This window comes from Chroicocephalus ridibundus, chromosome 5, assembly GCF_963924245.1.
Source record: "Chroicocephalus ridibundus chromosome 5, bChrRid1.1, whole genome shotgun sequence".
Classification (NCBI taxonomy): domain Eukaryota; kingdom Metazoa; phylum Chordata; class Aves; order Charadriiformes; family Laridae; genus Chroicocephalus; species Chroicocephalus ridibundus.
In genome coordinates, this window is record NC_086288.1 from 4,850,255 (window position 1) to 4,867,296 (window position 17,042).

At 40.0% G+C, this 17,042-nt stretch overlaps 1 protein-coding gene across 1 annotated transcript in view; it reads left to right on the plus strand.

Annotated features, from left to right (window-relative positions):
- The window catches only part of NDST4 (N-deacetylase and N-sulfotransferase 4), a 147,459-nt gene that overhangs the window by 29,250 nt on the left and 101,167 nt on the right, over positions 1 to 17,042 (plus strand). The gene's annotated exons all lie outside the window — the stretch shown is intronic.

Sequence of the window (17,042 nt, forward strand, 5' to 3'; positions counted from 1 at the left end):
AGAGAAGCTGTGGCTGCCCCATTCCTGGAGGGGTTCAAGGCCAGGTCAGACAGGGCTTGGAGTAACCTGGGCTGGTGGGAGGTGTCCCTGCCCAGGGCAGGGGGTTGGAACTAGATGGTCTTTAAGGTCCCTTCCAACCCAAACCATTCTGTGATTCTACGATAAGTAGCTGTAAAACTTGGATCCAGTCCATGTCTCAAGCCTGGACCCTTCTCCGACACAAACGCTGAAGTCTCAATCAGCTATTGAGCATGATGGTGGTTCAGATCTGCCATCTGTGCAGCTCTGCTCGCCCTACGGAGGGAGCACACCAGTCCTCAGGCTCTGCTCAGCACTGGGCTTGGAGCGGCAGCTGTCACTTAATGTAGTGTGGTAGCATCCCATAGAATGCAGCTGGCTGTAGTAATGTTTTAGCCGGTGGCGTGGTTGTTTTGTCACAGAGATACTGTGTTGATAGCTCCAGTGAAGTACCTAACAACAGACAACGGGGAGAGAAAAGCTTATGGTCTCAAAACAAATTCATAGGGAAAGCGGCAAAATGGGAGTGTTGATATTCCATTTGAAATTTTACTAGTTCAGAAAACCAGACTTTTAAACCCTTGTAAAATTACAGATTACAAAAGCAATTTACTGAATTGGCCATGCCTTTAAATGCGTCTCTCACCGAGAAGGCTTGACAATGTCCCTGCTTACACATCCTGTTGCAGTGCAGACCCGGCATCTGCTTTATTCGTCCCTCATTTGTATTCACTGTTTCACGATTGCTCCTGACCAGTTCTTAAACTTCTTAAATCTTAAACACCAGGGTCTCAAATGAGAGGAGCCTGGCTTCCAGGGAGAAGGAGCTTACTTCTGTGTAGCCTCCTCAGGCAAGCACAGCAGCATCCCTCCCTGTGGCAGCATATTGCTGCTAATTAATTACCTATACGTTGCTCTAGGCCGGAAGGCGCTTTCATCAAGAGGACCAAACAAGTAGTAGTTTTGTTTCCAGAGAAACCTCAAGGAATAATTATATACAGTAGGTGTCATGAGATCACTTGCCTGAATTCATCAATATTAAGGGCCTCCAAAGAGGGGAAGTAAGGTTGGAACATGAGGTCACCTGAAAGACAACAGCCCTCTACAGCCTGGGGTCAAAATAGGGGGAAAGGCAAAAATTTAAAAGGAATCCCAAGCATGAATGTTTAGTTGGTGATGGAAGAAATTAAGACTGAGGTGTATTTTTGTGGGCTTTTCTATGGGATGCTTGGGAAGAAATCTGAGAAACCTGCATAAACTTGAAAGGAGCACGTAAGAATGTAACAAGACAGTAGAGAGTTTAAGGACTAGAGAGGGGTGGATGAAGAGATAAGATATAAAGGTCACTGTGCAAGGACCTCACAAATTCTGTATTGTGTGCATTCTTGACTATCCAAGTTTTAAAAGGGGAAAGAAGTACATTGATGTTACAAAGTGGAACGGAGTCTGGTCTGTTTTGTGCAGATAAAGCCTACAAAATGTTGTGTATCACTGAGGAAAACAAAGCACAAAAGAAAGTCCTTCTGGGAGAAATACAGATTGAAATCAAGAAATAAACAGGAAATAACAACGTTTACTCACACTTGCTGCCTTGCAGTTGCTGGAAATTGAACATCTTGGATGCGTCTATCTGCACTGGGCAAATAATTGCCGTTTACTGTCCTAGGGGAAAGTCTGGAAAGTACAGGGAAATCAAAATCCCTGAGGCATATCCTTCCTTCTCATAAAGTACAGCCAACGAAGCTATGATCACTTAGAACACCTGATGATATGCCTCCCCTAGGAACCAAGCTTCCACTTTTCCCAGATACGGCAATCTTAAAAATAGAAGAGCAGGAAAATTGTCCATTCCATTTATACTGCTAAAATCTGAGTTAGAACAGATACTTATCCCCCAGGAAAATGGTTTCCGTTAATATTGTGAGGGATTCACCCTTGGGAAGCATGTGTGCACTCCACAAAGCTGTTCAAGAAAAGGCAGAGGGACACACTGCCTTTTTTTCCACCTCCCACTCCCTTCTTCATTTGGCTCGCTGTTTATATTAGGAGTAAAAGAGAGGCCGGGTTTTACTCCTGCCTGACTTCTTCAGTTTTCCAGAGATGAGCAACTACCCAAGACTGCACACCGATCTTGGGTCACAGCACACCCTGGTCCTATATAAAAATTAGTCCCCTTCTCCTTGCACTTCATCAGTGGAATAAGTAGACGATGGTCCCGTGTGGTTGAACACAAGGAAGGCAGGTTGGGGAAGTGCTCTCTGCATTAGCACAGCTAGCCTTTTTGAGTCTCCAAATTAGGATGCAGAAGAAGAACGCAGTCTCTGCCTTAGCCAAATGTAAAGGGAACCTTTCTGCATATTTTTGATATGTGATCTTATCAGCAGACAGCTTTTTCTTTTCAGTACAATAAATCCTTGTAATTCCACAGTACAGAAATCTGACAATACAGAAAGTAATCTTTATGATGGCTAAAAGTCTTTGCACAGCATATATTGCAGCTTACGATAATTATTTATTACTGGTGTTACCATTACTGAGTGCTTAATGCACTTGTGGCCAGTGGGCAGAAAATAAGCAATACCCGGTGACAAGAGCAAGAATGCACTTCTTCTCATGGCAAGTAACTTTTTAAAGTTCCTGTCAGGCTGTAATATTTTTTCTGCTCCATGCAAGAGTATTAAAATAAAAACTTTGGATATATAAATCAGAGTAGGGTGAGTTCACTTCTGTGCCAAGAGGGAGCCAAATGAATCCTATAGATGTTAAAGCTGAGAGGGGCCTCCTAGATCATCTTGTTCTCCCTCCCTTCCCATTGCTGTTAACAACTGCTGGTGGCGCAGGAGCAGAATCTTAAATAGCAAAAATACTGAGCTCTGCCCTCCGGCTGCTTATCAGTGCATTAACGTTTTCTACAAAATATTTACTACAGCTTTATTTTTCTATACCTTTCTATTTTCTCACATACCCTATCTAATATTCACATCATCGCCTCTGCAGAGATGGTGAACTTTCTCTAAGTAAGTTATTCCACTGTAAGACTGACCTTCCCTTAAGAGTGCCTTTTCCTCCTAATGCATAAAATGAATTTTCTTTTTTCTAGTTTCAGTTCATTACATCTTTTAAGTACTCGATAATTCCTCACCATCTTTATTGTCACTATAGTTAGATGTTTATAGACAAGTACATCTCTTCCTTATTGCTTCAATATGGAAGCATGGAAGTGACAGCCATATGATAAACAGCAAATCTGCTGGAAAAACTGAGAAATCACGTGGGAGAAGACTTTCAAAGGCATAAAGAGGAATTAATAATCCCAAGTGCAAGCATGTGTGTATGCACACAGGTGTGTAAAAGAGAAAGGAAAAAGAGAACAGATTTTCGGCACGACTAATATTCCTCCGTAAGGAATGGTTCTTTTAAGGTGTTTTGAGAGCAGTGAGATGGATCTATCAGTAAGCAATTTTATTTATTTTCACTTCACAGCAACCATCAATCTGGAGATGAAATAAGGCACAGGAGGGGATCCTGTCCACCAATTTACCATTAGGCATTGCATAATAATGCTCCATGTTTTCTGCGTTTAGCTGCGCAAGCCTTAAACAACAGGATTTCCTTGCTTGTCTGAGCCCGTGGTTAAGCCCCAGGGCTCCAGAAAAGCGGATCAGGATGATCTGGCAGAGTGCCACCACGACCCATGTCGTGGAAGCTATGCCGTGCTTCCTCACCTGGCTGAACCAGCACCAGAGACGTGCAACTGTTTGTTACAAGCTTCATCCCCTTGACCCCTGTGCCTTCTTCAGCTCAAGTCTTCTACTGTCATTTCCCCTAAAAGGGTTATTGGAAACGTCCTTGAAAGGAATCTATCATGACAATTTTATGCTCATAGCTGACTGTGTTTCCTGGATTTCCAAAGGGTGATCCTTCTTTTCCATATTTCTTACCTCACCAATATGCTTATTAAAGCTTTTGAATATCTTTAGAACATTTGCCTAGTATTGACTTTCTGCTTTCTGAATACCACAGTACTTGCCTAGCGCTCTTGTGATATATCATGTGAATACAGGCTATTTTTTCCTATTATGCAAATATTATTTTTTTTACTGAGAGTTTCATCTGTTTTCACGTATATTAAAGGGTATAACAGCTATTACTGTTATCAGTAGCTGCAACACGCTTATATCCTGAAACAAATAATGTTAACGCTGGTGGTATAAGCTTAGTAAAAGATATTATATGTAAAAACTCTTGGAAAAACACTGAGGCTAGTTGATTCCTCAGACTGACCGAATTAAATACTGGCGAATATGACGTTTTACCCACTATAAAAACTACACAGGATGGTCTCACATTGGTTTTCAGTTTAGTTCAGGCCTGTTTTTTTCAGAAAAGGCTTTTTTTGCTATGGTTCAAAGTACCACAGAGTAAGTGCAGAGACGGTAGCATAGCAACCACAAAAAAGTAAGTTTAAACACTGAGAAAATGAGCTTTTTGCTTTCTAATAGCAGAGCTTTCATGTTCATATCTTCTTGCTGGGTTTGAAACACCTGTTTCTATTTCAGCTGACTTTGTTTGCTTCATTCTTTCAGTACAGAAAGCTGTGTGGCTGTCCTGAATTACAATTAAGTAAGCCTGTTTTCAGTGAATATTCTCCGGTCATCAACAAAAAGTGAAGAGAATTTTGAATGGTGAGGAATTAATTTAGTTTTCAAATTAAATTCGCACTTCCTTGAAATGGAAGTGGGTTTTGGTATGAAACAGAATTGGTTCTTACAATGGGCATGAGAATAAACCTACTTTTGGCCGCTGACTCAAGAAAATTTTAGTGATAACATCAAATAAATCCAAGCAATAGCCGCTGTGATTTTTTTAAATCCGTTTGAAGGCTGTGTGCCCTGTCTGCACAATAATGTGAACCCTGTCTGGACAGCTGAGGGACTTAGAGTTCCGTGCTTTGGCACGTCATTGACTTTTCCTGTTTACCTGAACCGAGTTTAAGGCTGTGACTCACCTCAGATTTGCATCTTTGTTTTACAAGTTCTTGGTGTCTGGAAAAGCGTATGTGAAATGCTGACTTAAATAGCATCTCCTGCTCGTAATGTCTCCTCTGCACGCCTGTGTAGCCACCTAACAAGAAAAGCAGTGGAGAATAATCAATGAGGACTTTTAAACTGTTTCTGTTTTGAACCTTTACTTAGTTAATCTTGAATCCTTTTGCATTCTCTATTATATTTTTAATTAGGGTACTTTTTCCTGCTAATATTTTAACTGCAACAGACACAAAAGATCTTTGAATTGTGGAAACTGTATCAGACCAGGTGCACCCTCAAACTGTGATTTATCCTGAAACGACACGATTTCTACTGAACTGGAATCTCACTATCCCCACACTGCAGCTAATGACAGGCAATCTTTTGGTCAGGTTTATCTGTATTTTCACCCATTCTCCCTTCCAAGCTGTCAGGTGCCCAAACATACACTAGAAGGCCCCTAAACCTATAGTAGAAAAAAAAAATTATAGTTCCAAATATGCTATTGCAGATTCTGCAGTTGTGCTGGGTTGCTTCCAGTACATTTAAAGTATTCTGATGTATCTGTGTTCAAATTACGTGATTTTTGGCCGCCTCTGTTTTCCCTGCTAGTGTGGGAATGCATGAGGTGGAAGGGACGTGTTCATTGAAGCTGGATCTCTGTCAGACATATTGCGGTGCTTATGAAAGGCAAAGATTAGGATAAAAAGGCAGGAAATGAGCGAACAGACCTCCCAGTTGTTAACGTGATGGCTTCGCTTGTCTACGACCTGGAGGGCTTCCAACCACCAGCGTTTTGGATGAAAGGGTGAAGAGCTGACAGCTTGCTGTACTTGACCCTGCACAATTTCCCTACCACCTGCAGGGTCCCAGCTGGGATGGAGGGTGCTTAGGATCCCCCCGGGACAGTCACATCCCAATGTCCCCTGTGCCAGCGGGGCCAGAGATGCAACACAAGGGTGCGGGGACAGATGGGTTTCTTCTTCTGGCAAGGCCATGAGGCACAACGGAAAGCTTCTGCAATGCCCCCAAAATGAGTTTTTGCCTCCAGACTTGGACAGAATGAAAATAATTCCCTATTCTTACACCATAAATACAAATATTACACTTTCTCTCCAATTTTTCCAGCCCTGATTTTGCATGAAAAGCAAGTCAAAGTGAGCAGTTCTTAAAGAGATTTTTACCCCTTCATTTCAAAGCAGAAACCTGCTATGACTTAACAAAAAAACCAACCCGAAACTCATAACTTCGGTGAATCTTTTGCATGACTAAACTTCTAGGATGCACTTGACTATGTGGTTTTCCATTACTAACCCAATCTCTCTTTAAGTTTTCCTCTTCCAACTATAATTCTGTTGGCAGCATTTCAGTTGTTGTAGAAGTAATGCAATAAGACTTCACAAGCTGTGCAAAGCCTTTAAAATTATGGAGCTTTACAATGGACCTAAAATTCTTATGTCCATGTTACAGCGGGATTATCTAAAGCCCAGAGGTTATGCAAATCGGCTATAGTTATGCAGAACAGAGCTCTGAAGAAAATACTAATATCCTAACCCCACACCTCATTCATATCCAATGGAAGACAGATCCACTGCCATAATTAGTGCTCTTATTTATGACTTACATAATTTTTAAATACATTCTATTGACACATCTTCATTTTCCACATACGTTTTGCACTGGAATGTCATTACTGATGACTTATTAGCAGTAGAATAACATCAATGAAAAGAACAACACTGTTGGAGAATTATTGATTATTGAATAACACACTGTTAAAAAATGTGAAGTATCCATGTTTCTTCACAAGTGAATTAGAGACGGTAGTTGTTCTATAGTTAAACCTGAAGTTTCCTATTATAATATTCATTTTTTTATTTATTTTTCAAATTAAATCTGTCTTGGAAAAATGACTAGCTGGATTAGCTGGAATTTACTAAAATCTGCATTCTGACAAAAAAATGGAACAATTTCATATATTTATATAGTCTTTGGGATTTTCTCATAGATCATTACATTTTCCAGGCAACTTTTGGAAGAGGGAGAAAGGGAAGAGTCTCAGAAAGTCAGTACAGGCCAGCCTAAAGTAGGAAGGGAAAGGTTGACTAGAGTCCATTAAAGCAGAATCTCAGACAGAAAAAAACCAAACCAGTTGACCCTTTTTGATTCTTGTCTCATTTAGCAAATCAGGAGTACAGAACGGAGGAAAAAGGAAATTGAGAGATTTTGTACAACAGGAAGCTCTCTGTTCTTTTTCTCTCCCATGACTAAACGCTAAAACTACCTGTTGCTCCGTGGTAATGTGTATTTCTGTCAACACCATGTTTGAATCCAGTGCGGTCAGATAAAATTCCATTAGTGACACTACATTTGAAATGTCAGGCCTGAATTTAGCCCTAAATAGAACAGAAATTGTACTCACAAAGCAAATATTAAGCTTCATTCTTTCTCATCCTCCCTTTCAGTAGCCTATGTGGCCATAAAAACATGTAATTCTAGAAAAACCTCAAATAAATTTATTGGACTTAATTTTTTAATTGTTATTTTTGATCTAATGTATGTATTCTTATATTTCCCAATACAGACGGATGACAGGAAATATTTTTTTATTATATTTATAAAAGTTGAAACAGTTTGAACTATTTAACCAGTGCGTTAGCGCTGATTGCACTAAACACCATTAGTATTTATTGAATAGAGCCCCCCTTATAAATTTTCCCCGAACTAATTATGAGATTTTTGTCCCTTTTCTGGCCCAAGTTACGTAGGACTTGCTGCTCTTCCTGTATCTGTCAGCGGACTGCTCTTTCCCCCGACAGTGCCTCTGTCTCCCAACATCGTGTGGAGTGCCCTACCTGAGGGCCACATCATCTACGATGAGCTCTACCTCTTTACGGTCAATTCTCATACAACATTCTGCGTTCAGTCTGCACCTCCTGCCCATCTTCAATGAGCTATGGCATCCAGTAGGATCATACCATAGATGCCTAAAATACCCTTTCTGTTCTTTGTTTTGCGGTGGTCCTCTGGCACATGGAAAGAGGCTTAATTCACATCCCTATAGGGGCGGTGAAACACATGCAATGGGCAGAAGAACTGCTTTTCTATCTGTTCCTCTTGGTTGCTTTTCTTTCCTACTTTGTGAAGATTTCTGAGATGACAGCAATGAGAAATGACTGTACGCCTCCCCAGAACACTTATGTTGGTAAACATTTAGTGAAACAAGTAGTGCCTCAATGTGCCTCAGTGAGGCAACTTAAGCCTCACTGACTGAACTCCAGGGTTGAGTAGAGCATTTACAGTGGGGCCTGTCATTAGTATCACTACTGGAATATAAATCAAAAAAGAAGCATGTAACCATCACTGCACGTATACAGCTTAGGTGGGAATACACGTATTTATTTCACATTTAGCTAACACAATCTGCAGTAGTCCCAAATTCTGATACCTGCGTTTGCATCTGAGAAGCATCTTTTTCCTGGAAGGGCTCTTTTTGGGCATATCCACACTAGGACCACAGGGTGCCTTCCCTACCTTGCAGCTCAGCTGCATCATGCAGTGACCACCTTCTCCCCCCTCCATACACACACGCTATGAGCTCAACTGCAAGCCAACTTGTAAGCAGAGATGGGGAAGCAACCCAGCAAACTCCAACAGGCTTTTCTATCCAGATGATCACGGGACCTTGAGGTGAGGTATAGTCACCTCAGGTGTTAGACTCAGCCAGCGGCTTTAGTCTTTGAAGGAGCTACATGCTAACATTAATAAAAATACAGAATCCCGGCCCTAAGTGACCTATGCCCATTTCAAAGAAGACATCTCATTTTCTGCCTAAAGTCAGTCAAGTGCAGTCTTAAGCAAATATTTCTCATTAAACTAACTTCATTTTTAATTGAGGTTTGAAGGTAAACAGTATACTACTCAGAGCAATAATTATTACTGTTTAATTCAGGAGGCCTTCATCAGTGCATCAACCAATATGATTTCAGTCAAAATCTGGGAACTTATCACCTCTTGAGACTTAATCAGAGTCATCTCGAATCCGACTGAATCATTTAAGGACACGTGTGAAGGGGTTTTCTTCATGTGAATTTTATCGTCATTGCCTGAAACAATATTACCTGAAACATCGGGGACACTTAATACTGTCTACTTGTAGACATATAACTGTGAGGCTCACGCTCCCCTCAAAGGGGCAATTGCCTCTCCAATCACTATAGATGAACTTAGACCCCCCATACCCTCCAGCGTAGAGAATGTGAACAACTCCTTGTGACACAACTCTACGGTAGCAACTGTGAAGCAGGTGAATAAGGATAGGAGAAAAATTTAGTACATGAGGTTATTTTAAAGGCGTATGGACCTTTCCACGCTTCAACTACCCAGGAGGCTGAGAAAGATTGAAGTCCGGGGCCTTCTGCTGACAACACATCAAAATCAGAGAAGCACAAAAGTAAATTAAAACATTATGATAGGTTCACCCATGCATTCCACAGGAAAAAAATACCAGATACAATACAGAAATGCAGATACTTTCACTGTACCAAAGACACCTCTCTCTACAAATCCTATTCCCAGGACTGACAACACAAACCTGCGTCCTTTTTCTTAGGGGTTTGTTCAATCAACTTTAATAAAAGACAGCACTTACTGTGATTCAGTTACTGAATAGAAAATTGTAAGCTAAAATGTGTCGGTTTTTCCATTACAACCTACAATTAGGGAATCTACAAAATTAATTTCCTTCACCTTTAACGAGGTTCTGTTATGTGGTTTGGTGTGCATTATTGTGTGTATTAGTCATAGCCTGACTGAAGGGAAATGCAGCATCAAATTTATTGTAACAGCAATTTTCCTTAAAGTATATTAGCAGAGATGAATTGGCAGACCCCTAAAACATGGCTTAAACCTATCTTTTATACAATATTGCCCTCTATGGGAGCACAAGATGTAACAGATTTGAAATAAGCATGCTGCTGTTCTTTTGTCTTATTAATTTTGTTTAGTATAATATCTACTTTCTTAAAACGCTTTTCTTTTTAACTTAAAAGCTCTATGCCAGCACGAAAATCAACCTATCACTCTCTCATCATTTAATCTATTTCTTTTGAGCCTACATTTCATATTGTAACAAATGTATCTACTACTGGTGTTTAGCTTTTATATGATAATTTCAGTTCACAGAGTCACTGCTCAAAGTGTGTATGCCTTTCTGACATGTTTTTTTAAAAAAACCAAACACTTCAACCAAAATGCACACAACCCAGCAGTCACATCAGTGGTATAAATACACAAACATTTTGAATTTTATTTCTAGAGTGCCCAGAAGTCCTCAGAGAGCAAAGAGGCAACTCCAAAACATCACTGTAGACAGAAACAGATGTATTCAAATGTAACCTGTTGAGCACTAGTGGCATGAGAAGAGAACAAATGGTTCTTTTTCCAAAGGTTTTGTTTTGTTTGTGGGTTTTTTTTCAAAAAAAAAAAAAAAAAAAAAAAAAAAAAAAAAAAGCCCCAACACATTCCGTCTGCTGCCCTCCTGATTTTCTAAGAGAGCAGTGCTGAAAGTCTGTAAGTAATTCCCACCACAGAAAAATGAATCAATAGCAGTGAGACATTAAAAGCATTTCTGTAGCTTATTAACTCTATTCTTCTTACAGACATTGCAGAGAGATTTCACATTTCTAAAGTCAGTGCAATGTAAATATAAAATCACGATCTTGGTATCCTTTGTCAGAGTACAACTTCTTGAAGTACGTTAGCCTCCCTTTTGCTGAACCCAGGTTTGTGGGGGGTTTTCATAATGTTGAGACAAAGCACAGTTTCGTTAGTCCCAACACAGATCTCAGAGGCAATACTTGTATTTCCATTTTAGCGTGGTGTGTCACATTTCATGGTTTGGGGTAGCTTTCGTGAACATTGCAGTTCGGCACAGAATGTTGCGCCCCACAAGAGAAACAAAGACATCACTCCTGGTGTACCAGTGTAAGCCAGAGCTTCTGCCAGACTGGAGAGGACGCCGAAATTCCGGCATAGTTTTTAAAGTTATGATACTGAAAACGTTCCTGTAATGAACAGCTAGAGCTTATAGTAACATAAAAACGTTGGACCCAGAGTATTTACTTTCCTTACACAACTAATCCCACCGAAGCTAACAGAGGTACTCATCGTAGGGAGAAGAACATGTTCGCACACCTAGACAACCACAATTCCGTAAAACAAAAGGCTGTACAACACGGTACAGAGACCTTTCAAGCGCAGAACGTTATGTACCCAATAATCACCAGGAGGAAATCAATTTTCTTAAAAGAGGGAAGACCAAGTCCCTCCAAGTACCACGGACTAGTTTGCAAAGGAGAGGGGCACAGAAGAGAACAGAAACTGATTTACAAAAGCTTCATTCGACATCAAGATTTCCCACGCTAGCTGGAGCATTAGCAGAAGTAGCTCGTAAGCATAAGGCCTCCTCCTATAGGACTAGATGAAGCAGAAAACAAATTATAATGGGATTATATAAAAGAAATTTGCTAAGAAGTGAAACAAAACACTCTGTACAACAAGATCCATTTATTACAGCAATGCCAGAATACCAGTTTGAAAGTGTTTTAGTAATGGATTTTTCACTTTGAGGGTTTTTTAAAGTTTTAAATTAGGGCATATAAAAAGCTATGCTTGTGAGAACTAACCTAGAAAAAAGTCATCCTTAGAATGTAATGGAAGCTTGATATCTAGAAGGGAAGGACAGAAAAGTAAAAAGAGAAACATAAATGTTCTTTGTAGTTCCTCCTTTGAAAATATCATTCCTGGTTTCACCTTTTATTCAGAAGTAGATTAGAGTATTTAAAGAGCCTCTGTAGACGTGTTAAAGGGGACTCCCATTGGAGCCATGGTCTAATTAAGCTACTTTACGAATCACACCACAGTCTGAATAACTCAAATTAAAAAAATATTTAAAAATCACCTAATACATTAAACCAGGTGTTGGAGCTTCTTAATTTTTAACAACAAAAGAAGAAATGCTTAGTTTTAAGATTTGTATGCTATCACTTAGTAGTATGGATGACGTTCTTTGTGATAACAGCTTTGCCAACAGTTGGTTTGGATTCCTCTTCGTTAGAAGCTACCTTCCTCTAGGCATCTTACCAGCCCTACTACTACGTCACTGTTTATACTGTTTGTTCTCTTGCATGAGCTGTTAACTATTGGATCCTCAAAGAATTTATTTGAGGTAATGACTTGCTGATTTATCCATCAGGAAAACAACATACTGCAGTGAGACAACCCCATTACTCTCTCTTTACTTAAAAAGCCACCAAGGCTCAGATATGCAGCTGGCACATGACAAGCGAATGTTGATATTATACAGAGATAATTGTTCTCATGGTCCCAAGTGTTGTGATAGAGGAACAAGAATGAATTACCTCTTTCTTTCACAAAATAATACCATAATTTGTTAGATAATTACTCCTTAAAATGCAATGGGAGAAGAGAAAAGGATATATATTACTCCCCAATGGCCAAGTTACATACCTTTCCTTTGAGCACATTCTGGTTTCCTCCTTTATTTCTATTTTTTCCAAAAATAGCCCCACTAAGCTTGGACTGGGAGAAAGCAGAAAGGCTTAAAGGACCTCAGCAGAAGAACGATGCAGCAGGGACCAGTCTCTCCACACCAGCAGCGTTGCTCTGTCTCTTGGACTGGCTTCTTCCCCCGCTGGAGGCAGAGACAACTGGCCATTTTTTGCCCATTTCTCATTGCAGTGCACTCTCTGTGAGTCAAGGGGAATTATGTGAAGATCTCTGATGAAGAGACTTCGTGAGTCACACGGGAGAAAGAAACACAATAAATGGTTCTTCATACTTCCACAGAAAGGGGAAATGGGAGCGCAATCGGAGTTTCTAGATCAACAAATGTCCATATTTGCGACAGTTTGCAATGCAGTGGAGGTAGCAGCAAGCTTCTCTGAGCGAGGCAGTCATTGGATGAATTGGACCTGCATTTAGCCTAGTTTTTGTGAGGATTTACAAATATAGATTGACTTGCTTATCGGCAGGGAGGTCACAAGAACAGCGTTCATGAAAACAGACCAAATGAGAAACAGCTCCCGTACACTGCCAAGGTGTTACAGCTGCAAACACAACTCACAAGGGGGGCTGAGCAGAATATAAACCCTCTCTGGTGCTTCAGCCTCTCCTGCTGAATGAAAGCATGGTTTGGGAAAAAGATCTTTTGTTCCTAAGTTCTAGTCCTACCTCCCAGGAGCTTTCTGATGACTTCAGGCCAAAGCTGAACCCAGGAAGGATTCCACAGGGAAAACTGTGGGAAAGCGCCCAAAAGGCTTTATGGATACACAAAGACATGTTTCTCTCACACAACATAAACCCTTGTCTCCGTAAACTGATAACTCAGGAAGTGGTGACACAGATCAGGCTTTGGATTAAGCAGAAGAAACTCATTTTTTGCTTTGATAGTATCTTGATAACAGTACTTAAGAGATCAGAGTTTGTATTTTTACAGTTGAGTAAGCACTTAAGACATAAAATAGTAATGTAATTAGAGATGTGGAGCTGCTCTAATGCTAGATGTTAATGAATGTATGTTGGTTTAACAGATATTTCAACATTAGTTTATATCAACACACTCTCAGAAACTAATATATCCGAAAACTTACAGGAACAAAAACACACTAAGGCATCAAAGTTATTTTACAAAGGAATAAAAATTGAAGATAAAGGTCATTACAGAACTGGTATGCACTGATTTGCCTTTATCATTTGCAGAAGAAGTGTGTCCAACCATAAACAGGGGAGGATAATAGAAGCTGAATAGAAACTGTACAGCTGGAGAAAGTCAGCAGTCAGGGAATCTAGTTGATGGGTTTTGATTTTTTTTTTTTGTTTGTAGGACTTTGCATCATTTTTGCTGTTGATGTTGTTTCCAATCAGTGCTTCATGCTTAAGTGGACTACACATTCTCCACTGTCATCTGGGAAATAATAATAACCTGTGACAAGGCAGGCACTTTCAGTAGAAGACATGAATGCCATAACTGAGTTGTGATGCATGAAACTCGGCTCCGAGTGTATCTATATTTCATCCCTATATTTCTGAGCATATAAAACCTCTAACACATTTTGAGTCAGAGCCAAAATATTCAGATTAAAAAAACCTGACAACTTATTGAGACATCAAAAAAACCAAACAGACTTTTCTTAATGAAATATATGTTTGAATACTCTAAAAAAAGCACATTCTGCTATGCCTTTATGTTTCTTGCACTTTTGATGTGAGTGTAATTAAATTCTGCATATCTTGAGGAGCTGCTAGAGAATTAGAGGCTAATCTATAACTCTTATAAGTTGTCATAGTTCTTCTGAAATCAATGGATGTTTCCACAATTTACATCAGCTGAGGAACTGCTCTGCATGTTTAATTAAAGACACACTTGTTTAATTATAGGGAAGTTCATAAGAAGTCTCCACAGCTTAAGGAAAAGCTGATCCTTTCAGCAATAGTAATTTTTTGTTCTTTGAAACTCATCATGAACTTAAGTGTCAAAAGCCACCTTTCTTTCAATAAAGACCATAGAGGTATGTTTGGCTGAAAGAGACAGTTATATGAACTGTAGTCAACTTAATTTTGAAGTGTGGCCTTCATGCTGCAAGGTAGTTTTTGAGAGGAGACGTAGAGAGTACCTATTAAAGTGTCATCAGAGCACTGTAACAACAGGTGAGAAAACCGGGGGCAGTCAGAGAAAACAAAAGCTTGATAAAACTACAACAGAACATCAATCCAAATATTTCAGTGAAAGTTTTCAAATAATCTGGAAGAGCGAACCAGGGAGATACCATATATTATACGCGTTAATTTCTGAAAGTATTTGTCTGCTCTGTATCATCTTTCTAAGCACAGAACTGCAGGAATTGTTTTTCTACCTCATAACATGCTGTGAAGATAAATACATCAAAGATAGGTGTGCAGACATTGTAGCGATAGTATACTACTTAGAATAGATAAATGTAAGCATTAGAGTCCAGATTTAAGCTACTAAATAGGAGAAGGATGCTGAATTTTCAGCAGTTGCCTTTTGTCTAAGTGCAGATGCCCCTTTTAAAAAAAAAAAACCTGACAAAGTCTGTTAACTTACACAGTGCTAAGCAGAGAGTCCATGTGAAAGCACTAGGTTTAGAAAAGTAAAGCATTTGTATGTCTTGTAATGTGTGTAAGCTCTGAGAAAATTTGGACAGAACAAAGTAACACTTTCTTCCACTAGCGAGTTTGAAGTAAAAAAACCAACAAAACCAAACCAAAACAAACAACAAAAGAACACAACAAACCAAAAAAACCCAACAAAACCACAGTTACAAAACCAAAAAGTCATTGTTTTGGAAAGGTAACACCAGTTTTGGGCAAAGTACTGGTAGGTTTCATCTATAACCTTTGAACCACTGAGATGCGAGGGCTGGGCAGTTGTGATCGCCTACCTATACAAGGGGTAAATAAATCACATCAGTATTAACTAATAAAGAATTTAAGACAGCTAATGCAAAACCTGCGCTGCAGAGAAGATCCAAAAAAACACACACCCTGTGGCAAGGATTTCAACATAAATGTGGTACCTCATTAATATGTCGATTTATTACTAGAATTTCCCTTATTTTACTGTTTCTCCCCATCCATACTTCATTTCTGTTTCTTGATGTCCTATCTTCTTTCTTGTATATTTTTCCCTAAAGCAGAGCATTAGAATAATATCTCGATTGGAAGGACATTCTAGGCAACTCGGATGCATTTGCATCCGAGCAAGAAGAGTTCAATTCTCACAACTACCCAAAGGAGGGAGAAGTGAAAATTCAAATCGTACTGTCTTTTTCCCAAGGGTTAGCATGTTCTTTTTGTTACATAAAGAAAGTTGGAGCAATTCTACCAACTGCTTTCCACACATTTCTAAGAAGGGCAGACCCTGGCATAGTAAGTCGCCTGATCCTCCACTTAAAATGAATCGCTAACAGATACGGAGGCAGCGTGAACCAACAGCCATGCTTCTTCATGTTGAATTCATCTAGTGTGGCACGCTCTTAAGCCAAGGATTTAAGTTCAAAGAGTGACTTTAGCAGCTGAATTAAAATACACTCCCAAGGGTATGCGTAACCACTTGGCCACTGGCCCGCCCTGGGAACATCTGCGGCAGCAGCTTCAAAAGGGCAGAATGTTGCTCCCACCACATCTGGCGTCAGCCGTGGGCCATCCTGCAGCACATTCCCACCCCGTGGCCAAATCCTTCCGCTCACAGGCACGTCTCTAGTGCTTACAGTACAGCTAGGAGTCAAGAATAGGGGTAGAAAGAGGAACAAAACAACTGGGCTCTTTCTTTTTGCACCAGCAGATTAGTAATAGGAAGCTCTCGCATTTTTTGCGGTTTTTGACCAGTGGCACCAGAAGTCTTCCTCGTGTTGGGAAAAGACTCTCTCGCTTGATTTGGAGGTTTCAGTTTACAGCCTAACTTAAGTTCTGACGTTCACACAGGATGCAAGGAGGCACCCGCTCACCACCCAGTTGCAGCGGGAACCCAACACCGAACCTTTGCAACAGTCTTTGGAAAAAAAAAAGCCCAAATCCACAGCCAGCCAAAGGTGTAAGGCATTTTTAGAAGACCCCAGCGAGTGCTCTGTAATTAGAAATTGCAGGAAACGACTCAGACATACTTCGAGTTTTAATTTTCCCTCAGTTTCTAATTTAGCCAGAAGGAATAAATTAGTCCCCAGTTAGGAATATCTACCATCTTTGAAACTTGGATATTCACAGAGAGCAAATAGCTCTTCATGTAGAAGGTCCCAGCTGAAGGATGTAAATGGTAAACTGCATGGAACACCATTTATTTACCCTATTTTGGAAACACAAAAGGTTGAGCTGACCCTCCTATGATTCAAATCTGAGTTTACAGCGTCATTCATCATCTCAGAATGGGTTTGTTCCAGTCTCCTTGAACAAAACTAT